This window comes from Podarcis raffonei, chromosome 3 (assembly GCF_027172205.1).
Source record: "Podarcis raffonei isolate rPodRaf1 chromosome 3, rPodRaf1.pri, whole genome shotgun sequence".
Classification (NCBI taxonomy): Eukaryota; Metazoa; Chordata; class Lepidosauria; order Squamata; family Lacertidae; genus Podarcis; species Podarcis raffonei.
Genome location: NC_070604.1, coordinates 122,167,555 through 122,182,572, shown reverse-complemented (window position 1 = coordinate 122,182,572; position 15,018 = coordinate 122,167,555). Strand labels below are relative to the sequence as shown.

The window sequence follows — 15,018 nt, the reverse complement described above, 5'->3', positions numbered from 1 at the left end:
GATGTGTCTAGCAGTGCTTTCCTCCACTCCCACCAACTGCCCCCCTCAACCTCCTTCAGAACTGGGCCAATTCCCAATTCCACGGGTTTGCACAGAAACACCTGCCAGTTACTTCCAAATCAAAGAAAAGTCACAGTATGGAGAGGAACTGGCAGAGCCCCCACCCCAACCCAGCGCCCCTTTTCATACAAGGCACCACCACACAGAAATTTCCAATGCTTGCATTTATTGAAAGGAAAAGCTAAAGCAAATGAGCAGGCAAACCCAATCCTAAACCCATTTACAAAGATGCCAGCCTCACTGAGCACAGCAGGACTTGCTCTGGAGTAAACGGGCAGAAAGGATTGGGCAGGGATGGATCCTTCCCAGAAGCGCCTTCAGCAGCAGCAGCAGCAATGAGCAAAGAGGTTTCTGCAGAGGTACAGTCAAGGCAGCTGGATCTCCAGAGAAGAAACCAGGTGGTCTTCCTTTCGTCAGAGATGATGTGTGATGGGTCTGCTGTAGAGGAAACACTGTGAATATGGGGGGGTATAGAAAGAGGCCAGGGGTCCCCCTGGAAGAACAAAGAGCCTAATGCTATCAGAGTTGGGGTTTCATGGGGGAGGGGGTTGGCTCAGACCTTAGTTCAGCTCTTTAGCATTGGTTAGAGTGTGACCTTCTGCCATAGCTGTCAACCTTCCCTTTTTTTGCGGGAAATTCCCTTATTCCAGCACCCTTTCCCCGCTGCTATCCCAGATTGTTAGATATCCCGTAGACTGTCCCCGGGACAGGTGAAGCTGCTGATCCCTTATTTTCTAGGCTGCCAATCCCTTATTTTCAAATCCGAACGTTGGCAGCTATGCCTTCTGCTGAATGTGCAGAGGTTGGGAGAGTTCTCCATCCCGAACCCAAATGCCTCCTTACACAGTCTGGGGCTGATAATCCAAAACATCAGGTAGCCACCTGGTTGACAAAGGCTGCCCTCCAGGCTTTCAAAAACCTTGTTCCACACTGGGCTCGCTTCTCCAGCTCCTGTTTTCTAAGCTGATGGAGTCAAGTGGCTCCAAATGTCATCAGGGAGTTCTCAGCATCCAAACTCAAAACAATGAATTTAGCATTTGGGAGAATCTAGCAAGTGCCCCCCCCCGTGGCTTTTAAGGGTCAAAGAAGCAGAGCTGTAAGTCTCAAGCCTTCAGGGTCCTGTCTCTTTGAGATGCCACAGACTTATTTCCAGGCACAGGTATGGTTTTGCCTATAACTCACCTTAGCTGCGCTTGCAGCAACGCCTGTCTCCCGAACACTTCCCAATCTCTTTCTCGCCTTTGTTGCAGGTTTTTCTGCAGCTGCCCCCATTCTTCTGGCAATCCTGGGTGGGACGTTGAGCTCCGGTGAAATCTGTAGGGCAAAGCGAAAAGAAAAGCAAATTGTGTGTGTGTGTGTGTGTGTGTGTGTGTGTGAGAGAGAGAGAGAGAGAGAGAGAGAGAGAGAGAGAGAGAGATATGCAACTACCAAGGAGAGGATCTACCTGGGAAGGTTGGTCCAGAACACCTGAAGGGCACCAGGTTGGGGGAGGCTGGTGCAGGATGAATGCAGGAAAGGGGACTGGGATAGATAGTGAGACCCTCCCCTCCCCCCTGCACCTTCAGAAGGAGGGCTGACCCATGGCAATCACTGGTGTCCTTGGGGCACTGGAAACCTTGGAGAGAGAAGTTATTTTGCCCAGGAAACTGGCCCACTCTGTTCTCCACCACAAAGCTGAATGCATTGAAATGTGTTATTGCAGATTTTATAGCAGCAGCTTCTTTGTACTAGATCCCATACTTCAGGTTTGGAATAGCAATCAGGTCCTAAGAGCCTGGCTGCTGGATCAGGCCAAAGGAGACTCATCTACTCCATCAACCTGGTCTCACAGTGGCCAACCAGATGCCACATTTGGGACGCTCTCAAAGAGGACAGAGGGTCAAGAGAATTCCCCACCCATCCCTTTGGGATTCCCTGCAAGTGGAATTCAGAGGCAGGTTTAAAAGGAATAAAGATGAGAACTGTGGAGCTCAGAGAAGAAGCATCTGAGAAGAAGGCCTTACCTGGAGCCACCAGCATCAGGAGGAGGAAGGAAAGAGAGAGGAGGCAGAAGATCTTCATGGCTGGAGGTTGGTGGGAATCCTGGAGATGCCTGAAGCCAAGTGGAAGAGCAGTTGTCTGGGGAAGGAGAGGTCCCTCTACTTATAGGTGGATGGAGGACTGGTGAAACCTTGTGGGAAACCAAATGTCTTTCACAGGATAGATGTCACAATCCATGTGGGGCAGAAGAAGATGAGAATTGCTGTCTGGATTTGAGTAATGCTCTTGTACAAAACCACATACGGAAGAATGACCACAAACCAGGCTAGTGTCACTGACTGACAAAGAGAGGGAACTGGTTTGTTTCTAAAATGTTGCCATCAATGAAGGAATTTCCCAAGAATGCCTTGAGATTACAAATATTTTATTTCTTGGAGGAGAGCGCTATCAAGGCTACTGGTCATCATGGCTACGTTCTCCCTCAACTGTTGGCCTCTGAACTCCAGTTCTCAGAATCAGAAGTGAGGGGGTTGCTGTTGCTACCAAATTTTGTTTCCATTGGCTTCTGGTTATTCCTGTGAGAACAAGATGCTTGAATCTTGTAGGCCATTGGCCTGATCCAGCAAAGCTCTTCTAATGCCCTTTGCAGAGTTAAAACAGGTCCTTCACAGCACACTGTTAAAGTATTTACTTTGCTCCTTCAAACATGGTGGCAGCTGCCACCTTAGATGGGTTTGAAAAGGCCTTCCCTGTAGGATACGGGTGGCTGCTGGTCACAACTGTGGCCCTAAGTGCCATTTCCAGGAAGAGGCAGGAAGAAGCCATCATGGCAAGTTGCCATTGAAAGGCAGATCAAGTCATGAGTTTGCCCAATCTGCTATTAAAGCCATGAAACTGGCTGGTCATCACTGCCTCTTGTTGAAGTGAGTTCCGTAGTTTAACCATATGCTGAATGAAAAGGTCCTTTCTTTTATCTCTCCTGAATGTCCCCACACTCAACTTAACTCGATGTCCCCATCAAACTCCTCTATGAATCCACCTTACCTCCCATAATGAAACAGCTGCATCTCTTCCACCTTTCCCCACACTCAACCTGCCCCATTCATTCAGATGCTCGACAGCCTTGGCATTAAAGAGATCAGAGTGTCATTGCCCAGCCAAGCACAGCCAGGGCAAAGGGTGTCTCTGATGTTCCCGTATTGTGGCCCTAAGTGCTATTCCCAGGAAGAGACAGAAAGAAGCCATCATGGCATGTTGCCATTGAAAGGCAGATCAAGTCATGAGTTTTAAATGGCTTTTAAAGCCATGCAACTGGCTGGTCATCACTGCCTCTTGTTGAAGGGAGTTCCGTAGTTTAACTATAGGAAACCTTGGAATGAATGAAAAGGAAGTTTGATTCAAGAATTAGGGGATTTAAATAATCTTGGGAGAATATAGATATGTTATTATTACTATCATATGTTTATGTTTTATATCTATGCTATTTTTTTATGTATGACTGCAGCACAGTATGCGTTGACAACAAGATGTAACAGAAAAGCCTTAGCCAAACAAAAAAACCAAAGAACTAAGGGGGAAGACCAGAGATCTGGACATAGATCACAACTCACACCTGTCCACACCATAGCCTTTGCAACCTCGTGCCTCAGATGTTTGGGACTACAATTCGCATCACCCCCAGCATGCAGGAGGACCATGTGAGGCTGAGGGAAACTTTTCCTACTTTACAATCTTCTTCTTTAGGTGAGGTGACCAGAACTGCGCAGGATTCCAAATGTGGTCACACCATAGAATTGAATAATGGCAAGATGATATTGGCAGTTCACATTCCTATCCTTTTCCTAATGATCCCTTGCATGGAGTCCATCTTTTTCACAGCTGCCACACATGGGGTCCACATCTTCTTGGAGCTCTTTACTATGAATCCAAGGTCTCATTGCTAGTCAGTCACCACCAGTTCACACCCCATGAGGGTACACCAAGAACCTGCAGGCTCTGGACCCCAACACCATGTTGACGCTTGAGGGCCTATCCAGTTTTCCATCAGTAATCCTCATGTGTGTTAATGAAGTCATAGTCCCACTCTCTTCTGACTTGGTCAGATCCTACCTAAAGTCCTGTGCCCAGTTCTGGGCACTACTATTTATGAATAATGTTGACAAGCTGGAAGGTGTGCAGAAGAGGGCGACCAAGAGGATCCAGGGTCTGAGAGTGAAGCCTGATGAGGAATGGTGGAATGGAGGAATGGGGTAGGACATGCTTAGCTTGGATGAAATGAGATCTGAGAGCCATCTTCGAATATTTCAAGGGCTGCCTCATGAAAGATAGAGCGGACTTCCTTCCGTCGGGCCTGTAAGACGGAGCTATTCCGCCTGGCTTTCAATTTGAATTAGTTGATCTTTTATTCCCTTCCTTCCCTTCCCCTCCCCTTTTTATGATGATTACCCGCTCTGGGATCCCACAGCTAATTCTCCCCTGGTCTCCTCGCTGACCCAAATAGGACTAATTTAGCCGCTAGCCCTGGTGATCATCTAATATTTATTGGATAGATTTCCCCCCTAAATTGATTTTTGATTTTTGAATTTATTGTTATTCACATTTTATACTGTATTTTATGCTGTTTTTTTTGTTGCATCAATTAAGTGTTTTAAATTTGTTGTTAGCCGCCCTGAGCCCGGTTTTCTGAACTGGGACGGGTGGGGAATAAATAAATTATTATTATTATTATTATTATTATTATTATTATTATTATTACTACTACTACTACTACTACTACTACTACTACTACTACTACTACCCTGCTCCGGAAGGTAGAGCCGAAACCAATGGATTCAAATTCCACAAATGGAGATTTTGACTGAACATTGGGAAGATCTTTCTAAGGGTAAGACTTGTTTGACAGTGATATGGACTCCCTCAGAAGGTGGAATTGTAAAATAATTAAAAATAATTGGGTTGTGATCTGTAATGAAATGAAAAGAATGTTTAAGATAACCTTTGTTGAAAGAGCAGAAGCTTTTTTATAAGGCATTACAGGTCGAGATTTGCCAAAAGACAAGAAGAAATTATTTATGTATGCTACAACAGCGGCTAGAACTTTATTAGCTCGAAGGCGGGAAAGCGAAGAAATGCCAACAGAAGAACAGTTGCAAGAAAAACTGATAGAATATGCTGAAATGTCAAAGCTGACTGGAAGACTTAGGGATAAGGACAATACAGTGGTACCTCGGGTTACATACGCTTCAGGTTACATACGCTTCAGGTTACACACTCTGCTAACCCAGAAATTGTGCTTCAGGTTAAGAACTTTGCTTCCGGATAAGAACAGAAATTGGGCTCCGGTGGTGCGGCGGCAGCAGCAGGAGGCCCCATTAGCTAAAGTGGTGCTTCAGGTTAAGAACAGTTTCAGGTTAAGAACGGACCTCCGGAACAAATTAAGTACTTAACCCGAGGTACCACTGTAGATATTTTTTAAAAGACTGGGAACCTTTTGTGATGTATTTTAAAAAAACAATGTAAGGAAATGGACTCACTTGCAGGGTTTGACTAAACACTTACAACCAACAAAATATAAATAGAAAACATGAATATGTGGTTAAAATATTAAGAAGATAATTATAATGTATAATTGTTCATTTTATTACATCAGGGATTAGATGATAAGCAGAAGAAATGAATGTGTTACAAACCAGAAGGGGAAGTTGGGGAAAATCGTGGGGGAGTGGGTAATTGGGAATTTATTTTGTGATTATTTTACCAGCAGTGATTGTGTCAAAATTTGTTGTAAAACCTAATAATTTATTTCTTTTTAAATATGGTGGTGGACTCTTCTTCAATGGAGGTTATCAAGCAGAGATAGAATGGCCACCTGTCAGGGATTCTTTAGCTTGGACTAGATGACCCTTGGGGTCCCTTCCAACTCTAGGATTCTATGATAAATGCCATTTTGCTCCATTTTGACCTGCCATTGCTGTCCCCAACTCTCACCAAACTCCCCCCCCCCCGGCAACCTCCTTCTGATCTGGGCCAATTCCCAATTCCAGTGTGTTTCACAGAAGCAGCTGCCTGTTACTTCACACACCTTTGCTGCCTGTGGACATTCACTGATCATGGAGCAATATTTGTCTGACTTGGAGCCAGACATGGTGAGGAAACAGAACTCAGCGGTGAGACCACAGGCTTCCCACCTTGCCTGCTGCATCTTGCACTTCAGTCTCTTGGGAAAGGATGCTGAAGACGTCCCATGTCTGTGCTGGTTGCAAAAGATGAGCAGATGCCCTGGAAGTTTCACAGGACAGGACACAGCACAGGCCAACAGCTCACAACCAGCGCTAATACTCCTCCCCCAGAATAACATGAGAGTGTGACCCTCACTTTTGAGCCCCCATCTCTCTCCCACGGACACATAAATTCACAACAGTGCACACAATTTCATACCAATGCCTGCCATTGCCAACAATATCAAAACAATGTGTTGATTCAGCACTACAAGTACAGTGGTGCCCCGCAAGACGAATGCCTCGCTAAACGTAAAACCCGCAAGACGAAAGGGTTTTCCAATTTTTCGCAAGACGCAATTTTTCGCAAGACGCAATTTTTCGCAAGACGAATTTCCCTATGGGCTTGCTTCGCAAGACGAAAGCCCATAGGGAAATCTCCGGGGACAGCGGGGAAGCGCAGCGCACCTTCTCCTCTGTTCCCGGACCTGTCCTGAAGACTTGCGGTGGGAGGAAGGTTTTCCTCCCCACCGCCAACATTCAGAAGGCTGTTCTGAAGGCTGGCGGTGGGAAGAAAAGCCCTTCTCCCCCTCCAGCTTTCAGAAGAGTTCCCGCAGGGCTGCCTAGGCTGCGGATAGCAGCCTGCTGCCCCGCGCGAGGGGCGCTCTGCTTCAGAGCGCCCCTCACGCCGGGCAGACATCCGCAGCTTGGGGAGCCCCGCAGGAGTTCCCCGCAGGGCTCTCCAAGCTGCGGATAGCAGCCTGCTGCCCCTATCCGCAGCTTGCGGATAGCAGCCTGCTACCCCTATCCGCAGCTTGGAGAGCCCTGCGGGGAAGTCCTGCAGGGCTCCCCAAGCTGGGAATGTCTGCCCCGTGCGAGGGGCACTCTGCTTAAGAGCGCCCCTCGTGTGGGGCAGCAGGCTGCTATCCGCAGCTTGGAGAGCCCTGCGGGGAAGTCCTGCAGGGCTCCCCAAGCTGCAGATGTCTGCCCCGCGCGAGGGGCGCTCTGCTTCAGAGCGCCCCTCGTGCCGGGCAGCAGGCTGCTATCCGCAGCCTAGGCAGCCCTGCGGGAACTCTTCTGAAGGGTGGCGGCGGGAGAAGGGCTTTTCTTCCCACCGCCAGCCTTCAGAAGGCTGTTCTGAAGGCTGGCGGTGGGGAGAAAAGTCCTTCTCCCCCCCGCCAGCCTTCAGAAGAGGTCCGGGGACAGACTGTCCCTGGACCTGGTCTGAAGGCGGTCTCCATAGGAACGCATTAATTGATTTTCAATGCATTCCTATGGGAAACCGTGCTTCGCAAGACGAAAAACTCGCAAGAAGAAAAAACTTGCGGAACGAATTAATTTCGTCTTGCGAGGCACCACTGTAAAATGCAAACAGCACAATACACACATTCAGGCAATTCAGAAAAGGAGGGTTATATCTGCCCTTTCTTTGGAAAAATGGATATGGAGTCTGATTGAGGGCTTGGAAGGGCAATGGCACACCAGTTTGGTGCTGGAACGATTGGGTTGTTTCCAAGGCTGCTGTCCTCTTAAGGCAAGAGATTTCGGCTTGGTATGGACTGCAAGAAGATCAAACGCATCCATTCTTAAGGAAATCAGCCCTGAGTGCTCACTGGAAGGACAGATCGTGAAGCTGAGGCTCCAGTACTTTGGCCACCTCATGAGAAGAGAAGACTCCCTGGAGAAGACACTGATGCTGGGAAAGATGGAGGGCACAAGGAGAAGGGGGCGACAGAGGACGAGATGGTTGGATAGTGTTTTCGAGGTTACCAGCATGAGTTTGACCAAACTGCGGGAGGTAGTGCAGGACAGAGGTGCCTGGCGTGCTCTGGTCCAGGGGGTCACGAAGAGTCGGACACGACTAAATGACTAAACAACAAAAATAGGACATTTCCCTCCTCTCCCCTGAAGACTCCCCCCCCCCAGGCACCTCAAAATTTGCTCTAAAGATTGGAATGACTCTCCAGATCAGATTTTGGTGGTTCCTGGGGCAGAGGTGGGTTTAGGACAGTGTTTTCCGACCTGGGGGAGGGGTGCTGAGTTTTGTCCTTGCACCAGGCGCCACTGAAATTTGAAAGACCAGTTTCCACCACTGTCCAGGGAGAGGAGAGGAATCAGGAGTCAATTTGTGAATCTGGAGAAAAGCCATTGAGTTGCAGGTGGTGGAGAGAAAGCCCAGGCGGAAAGGATGGGTTGAGATGTGGATCTGAAGGACTTTGCATGAGAAGAACCCTGAAAAGGACCAGCCCAAAGGCCTGTCTAGTCCAGCACCCATTGCTCTCTCCCACAAGCCCACACTCTCTTTTGTAAACCACTGAGAGGCTGTTTTCACAAACAAGTGGCATAGAATGGCAAAAACTCCCACCAGCCTCAGCCTCACATGGTCCAGCATAGGGCGATGAAGTAGGAGTCCTAAACATCTGGAGGGCACCAGGTTGGTGAAGGCTGTGGTGTGACCTGTGTCCAGATCTCCCATCTTCCCCCTTTGGTCCCCATCCCAACAAGGACTGCAAGACTTGCATTCTTGCTCTCTGCCACAATGGACATTTCTTTTATTGTCCACCATCATTATGCTTTCCATTCTGAAGTTGGGAATAGAGTAGTCACTTTGGAAGATGATAATCAGTCATCTGAACCATATGACCAGTCCAACGAAGTTGATGTTGAAGAATCATTGCTTCATCACTGATGAGGGGGCAATAGCAAAGAACCTTCAGCATCCCAAATAAACCAAAAATGCGAAGCAGAAGAACGACATATGGGTATTAATTTATATACAAATAAGCCCCTTTTTATTTGGCCCTCATCAAACATTGAAATGCAAAGTTGAAACAAACTGTAAGAATCTCTGAGAAGATATGCCTTTCATTTCCCCCACTATTTGTCCTCCAAATATGGAAAAGAAAATGCATGACCTCAAAAGGATGCAAAGAAATCACACTGTCATTCTTCAATGGATTGCTTGCCAGTGGGGTCCTCTTTGAGTTTTTGCCAGGGAAATGGGAACATTCAATTCAGCTGGCAATTAAAGGCCTGCCCAGCTAATTTACAGTTTCCACAACAGTATGTGAACCAGAACAGATCATCCTTCCAAACTTTGAATTTTCCAAGGCGGTTCTCCAGTCACATAACCCATACAGTACCCAAACCCATACAGCGGGGTACCAGTAGCCATTGATAACCCACAAATAACAGCCTTTCAAAACCATCTAATTTGGTGGCACTATCTCCTGTATCAGCAAACTCCATTCTTTAACTGTGTGCTGTGAAGGATCTTTTTTAAATGCATTATCTGAAGAAATCTTTAACTGCACAGGACATAAGGATATCTCTGCTGGATCAGAACAGCAGCCTACAAGTCAACCATTGTTGTGAATGGTAACAAGAAGGTTACCAGAAACACACATGTGAGAAACAGCCCTGATAGCCCTCTCCTCCAAGAACGTGCTTTTCCTCTATTAACTTCATGGTAAACTCAATGCATAGCTGGGAAATTAATTCTCCAGTGCCATAGTTTCAGAAACAACTTTCTCTGCTTCTCTTTGTCAGTCAGTGACACTAGCCTGTTTGTGGTCATTCTTCCATATGTGGTTTTGCACAAGAGCATTACTCAAATCCAGACAGCAATTCTCATCTTCTTCTGCCCCGCAGGGATTGTGACATCTATGCTGTAAAAGACATTTGGTTTCCCACAAGGTTTCACCAGTCCTCCATCCACCTATAAGTAGAGGGACCTCTCCTTCCCCAGACAACTGCTCTTCCACTTGGCTTCAGGCATCTCCAGGATTCCCACCAACCTCCAGCCATGAAGATCTTCTGCCTCCTCTCTCTTTCCTTCCTCCTCCTGATGCTGGTGGCTCCAGGTATGGCCTTCTTCTCAGATGCTTCTTCTCTGAGCTCCACAGCTCTTCGCTTTATTCCTTTTAAACCTGCCTCTGAATACCACTTGCAGGGAATCCCAAAGGGATGGGTGGGGAATTCTCTTGCCCCTCTGTCCGCTTTAGAATTTAACAAATGGGGCATCTGATTGGCCACTGTGAGACCAGGTTGAAGGACTTGATAAGTCCCCTTTGGCCTGATGCAGCGGCCAAGCTCTTGGGATCTGATTATCATCCCAATCCTAAAATATGGAATCTGATCCAAAGAAGCTGCTGCTATAGAATTTGTAATGACACATTTCAGTAGATTCAGCTTTGTAGTGGGGAAGGGAGTGGGCCAAGTTTCCTGGGCAAGAGAACTTCTCTCTCCCAGGTTGCTAGTGGTCCCCAGGGAAGCCAGTGACTACCTTGGGTCAGCCCCCCTGCTGAAGGTGTGGGGGAGAGGGGCTCACTCCCCATCCCAGCCCCTTTCCTGCATTCATCCTGCACCAGCTTCCCCCATTCTGGTGCTCTCCAGATGTCCTGGCCAGCAGGGCTGTTGAGGATCAAGTTGTGGAAGGTATACAAGGCCAGTCCTTCCCAGGTAGCTTCTCTCCTTAGTAGTTGCATATCTCTCTCTCTCTCTCTCTCTCTCTCTCTCTCTCTCTCTCTCTCCAACTTCCTTTTCTCTTCGCTTTGCCCTACAGATTTCACCGGAGCTCAACGTCCCACCCAGGATTGCCAGAACAATGGGGGCAGCTGCAGAAAAACCTGCAACAAAGGCGAGAAAGAGATTGGGAAGTGTTCGGGAGACAGGCGTTGCTGCAAGCGCAGCTAAGGTGAGTTATAGGCAAAACCATACCTGTGCCTGAAAATAAGTCTATGGCATCTCAAAGAGACAGGACCCTGAAGGCTTGAGAGTTACAGCTCTGCTGCTTCCCTCTGTCTTTGACCCTTGACAGCCACAAGGGTGGGCGGTACTTGCTAAATTCTCCCAAATGACTATTTTTGGTTTGGACCTTGAGAATTCCCTTATGGCATTTGGAGCCCCTTGGAGCTTAGAAAACAGGAGCTTGAGAAGAAGCCCCATGTGAAACAAGGTTTTTGAAAGCATAGAGGGCAGCCTTTGTCCATCAGGTGGCCACCAGATGTTTTGGATTATAAGCACCAGACTGTGTAAGGAGGCATTTGGGTTTGGGATGGAGAAGTCTCCTGACCTCTGCACATTCAGCAGAAGGTCACACTCTAACCAACTCTAACCACCACAACCCCCATGAACTTCCAACTCTGATAGCATCCAGGTCTTCAGGGGGTCCCTGGCCTGTTTTGAGCACCCTCCCTCTCACCCATATTCACTGTGTTTTCTCTCTTTTTCATTTAACTCTACAGCAGACCCATCATGCACCATCTCTGATGAAAGGAAGACCACCCCGTTTCTTCTCTGGAGATGCAGCTTCCTTGACTGCACCTCTGCAGAAACCTCTTTGCTCACTGCTGCTGCTGCTGCTGCTGAAGGCGCTTCTGGGAAAGATCCATCCCTGCCCAATCCTTTCTGCCCGTTTACTCCAGAGCAAGTCCTGCTGTGCTCAGTGAGGCTGGCATCTTTGTAACTGGGTTCAGGATTGGGTTTGTATGCTCATTTGCTTAAGCTTTTCCTTTCAATAAATGCAAGCATTGGAAACCTCTGTGTGGTGGTGCCTTCTATGAAAAGGGGCGCTGGGTTGGGGTGGGGGCTCTGCCAGTTCCTCTCCATACTGTGACTTTTCTTTGATTTGGAAGTAACTGGCAGGTGTTTCTGTGCAAACCCGTGGAATTGGGAATTGGCCCAGTTCTGAAGGAGGTTGAGGGGGGCAGTTGGTGAGAGTGGGAGGGAAGCCATGCTAGACCTATCCCCTTCCAGGTCAAAATGCAGCAAGTTTGCAATTATTATCAGAGAATCCTAGAATTATAGAGATGGAAGGGACCCTGAGGGTCAACTAGTCCAAGTTAAAGAATCTCTGACAGGTGGCCACCCAATCTCTGCTTAAAATTCTCCACTGAAGGAGAGTCCACCGCCTTCTGAGGGAGTCCATTCCATGGTCAAACAACTCTTTCCTTCAAAAAGATCTTCCCAGAGTTCAGTCGGAATCTCTATTCATGGGACTTGAATCCATTGATTTGGGCCCTACGCTCCAGAGCAGAAGAAAACTAGCTTGCTCCATCTTCCACATGACAACCCATATTTGAAGATGGCTCTCATATCTCCTCTCAGTCTCCTCTTCTCCAGGCTAGACCTATCCAGCTTGTCAATATCCTTCTTAAATTGTAGTGTCACAGAAGAAGGTGGAACTGTTGATAAATTAACATACGTGAGGATTACTGGAGGCATGAATCACCTGGTGCCAAGGCCCCCAATTGTCAACAGACCATGGGGGTGCAGAGTCACAGCTTGCCCCCAAGCCCTTCCCCCTCCTCTCACAGTTCACACCAGCCTTCCCTGCTCTTTCCAGGGAGGTGGGTGCTTCACCCAGCGGCTTTCTCAAATGCTCTGTGAGGTTCCTCTTCCCATTCATCTGTTGCCACCCTCTGGGCATCTTGGGGAGGAGGAACACAAAGAACGGCCTCAGATTATGATTTCAGGGTCTCGGTAGGTTCAAATGGGGTGAGGGGCTCCTTGAGGAATTGAGGTATGATGTAATGGAAGCAAGAAAGGAGGGGGAGGAGAGCATAAGATGCATCAAATATGGAGAGTTTTGTGAGTGTCACCCAGATGATGGGGTGAAGAACTCACCTGAGGGGCCTCACCTGTCCAGGGATGACCACAAGGTTTTGGGCAGCTTCCAAACCACCTTTCCTTAAGAAGATATGATAGCCACCATCAAATATCTCAAGGGCTGTCACACAGAAGATGAAGCAAGCTTGTTTTCTGCTATTCCGGAAAGTAGGGTCCAAACCAATGTCTTCAAGTCACAAGAAAGGAGATTCCGACTAAGCATTCAGAAAAAACTTTCTGACAGTAGGAGCTATTTGACAGTGGAACAGTCTTCCTCAGGAGGTTGTGGTCTCTCCTTCCTTGGAGGCTTTTAAGCAGAGGTTGGATGGCCGTCTGTTGTGGATGCTTCAGCTGAGATTCCTGCATTGCAGGGGACCTGACTAGTTGACCCTCACAGTCCCTTCCAACTCTACAAATCCATAATTCTATAAGACAGGGATGGGGATCTTGGGGGATCTGCAGACAATACTGAAGATACCTCTGGCTACTCATCACAATGCCTTTGTTCTCCCTCCATTGTCATGGCAGGAGACTGTGGGAAGGAGAAGCACTCTTGGGCTGTGGTCCTGTTTGTGGGCATCTGGTTGGCCAGTATCAGAACAGCAAAGGAATATGGCAGGAGCTCAGACCTTCCCTTGCCCTGTTTCAGGATATTGGACACATGGAGGAATCTTATGTCTCCATGGAATCCTAACCACATATCCTGTCTTGGCCTCTCTGGTTTTTGTATTTAAGTGTTTCACACATTATATATTAGAGTCCAACAGAAAACAAGACCCAGCACACCTTTTCAGAACATAGACCTACACAAAGTTTTCCAATGTTTGCATTTATTAAAAAGAAAAAGCTAAAGCATTTTTGCAGGGAAATCAAATCCAAGCTCCAATCCCGAGCCCACTTACTAAGGAGTCAGGCCGCACTGGCCCCAGTGGGCTTACTCATGAGTAGACAGGCAGACAGGATGGCTCCCTCTTGACTCCTTCCCAGCATCGTCTTCAGCAGCATCAAGCAAAGCGGTTTCTTCCCCAGCAGAGATGGGGGTGCAGTCGAGGCAGCTGCACGTCAGAGGAGAGCAGGGTGGTCTTCCTTTCACCAGAGGTCTTGCACCAGAGATCTGCAGAGTTACCCGCCCCCTGTGGGAAGAAGAAATACTGTTAAAAAAGGTGGTGGTGGTGGTTCTGAAAACCCAAACCAGAGACTCCAACTGGGAGGCAGAAGAGCTGCTGTTGTCAGAGTTCAAAATGCACACAGAGGGTCTGTTTTGCTGAGGGTTGGACTAGATGACCCCATAGGTCCCTCCCAACACTACATTTCTATTCTATGATAGTAGGAGAGACCTCTGAGCATTTCATGTATGCGCTTGGGGGAATTTGAGTGGAGCTTGGCTGCCATACACACTTTGTTTCTAATGAGGTTCTTTTTCCTTCTTCTTTATGCAAACAGCAACCCCAGGAGAGGACACATTTGAGGAGATCATTGTGATGGTGTGCATTGGTGTGCATTGAACTTTTTCCCTTCCAACTCTGCAATTCTGTGATTCAATAACCACCTTCACAGGGATGTTTCACAGAGGTTGCCTTTGCTATTTGAGGAGGGTCAGTGACTGAGCCCCCACCCTCTCATGCCAGGAAGAGCTGTTCTTTCAGCCAAGGGAGGATAAGGGGAGTTGTGGCTGAGGGGTCAGAGAGCTTTCATGGGGACAGTAAGGGGAGAGAACAGGGTTGTCACAACTCCCAGTGTGCACACTAATATTGTTCCATCTCACAGTGAATGTAAAGATTAAGAGAGAAGTGGAGTGGGGGGGGCAGAGAGATGAGTCACATGCATTTGGGGTCATGATACACCGCTGACAAATTTTCGAGGAAAACTAAGATTTGATTTAACTCACCTTAACGGCAACACGTCCAGAGACCACACCGAAAGCGTGGCCTTTGGGGCAGCCGGCACCTAAGAATTTGCATTATCCCATTCTGCTGTTGACATCTCTGAAAGCAAATAAGTTGGCCTCTGGTGAAATCTGGAGTAGGAAAAAGAAGACTGTGAAGGCTCTGTCTGTCAGGACTGACCTTCCACAACTTCTTCCACAACGGCCCTGCTGGCTTGGACACCCGGAGGGCACCAGGTTGGGGAAAGTTTGTGCAGGAAGAATGCA

General features: G+C 47.8%; 2 long non-coding RNA genes across 2 annotated transcripts; one reads left to right on the top strand and one right to left on the bottom strand.

Annotated features, from left to right (window-relative positions):
* Positions 1-209: 209 nt before the first annotated feature.
* On the bottom strand, positions 210-2,237 carry LOC128411489 (uncharacterized). Its single transcript, XR_008329830.1, has 3 exons — positions 2,064-2,237; positions 1,243-1,374; positions 210-498 (listed from the first exon to the last, which is right to left on the bottom strand). It is a non-coding gene; the product is annotated as an uncharacterized LOC128411489 (long non-coding RNA).
* Positions 2,238-9,998: 7,761 nt separating this feature from the next.
* LOC128411482 (uncharacterized) lies at positions 9,999-11,795 on the top strand. Its single transcript, XR_008329819.1, has 3 exons — positions 9,999-10,120; positions 10,822-10,953; positions 11,504-11,795. It is a non-coding gene; the product is annotated as an uncharacterized LOC128411482 (long non-coding RNA).
* The last annotated feature ends 3,223 nt before the right edge of the window (positions 11,796-15,018 follow it).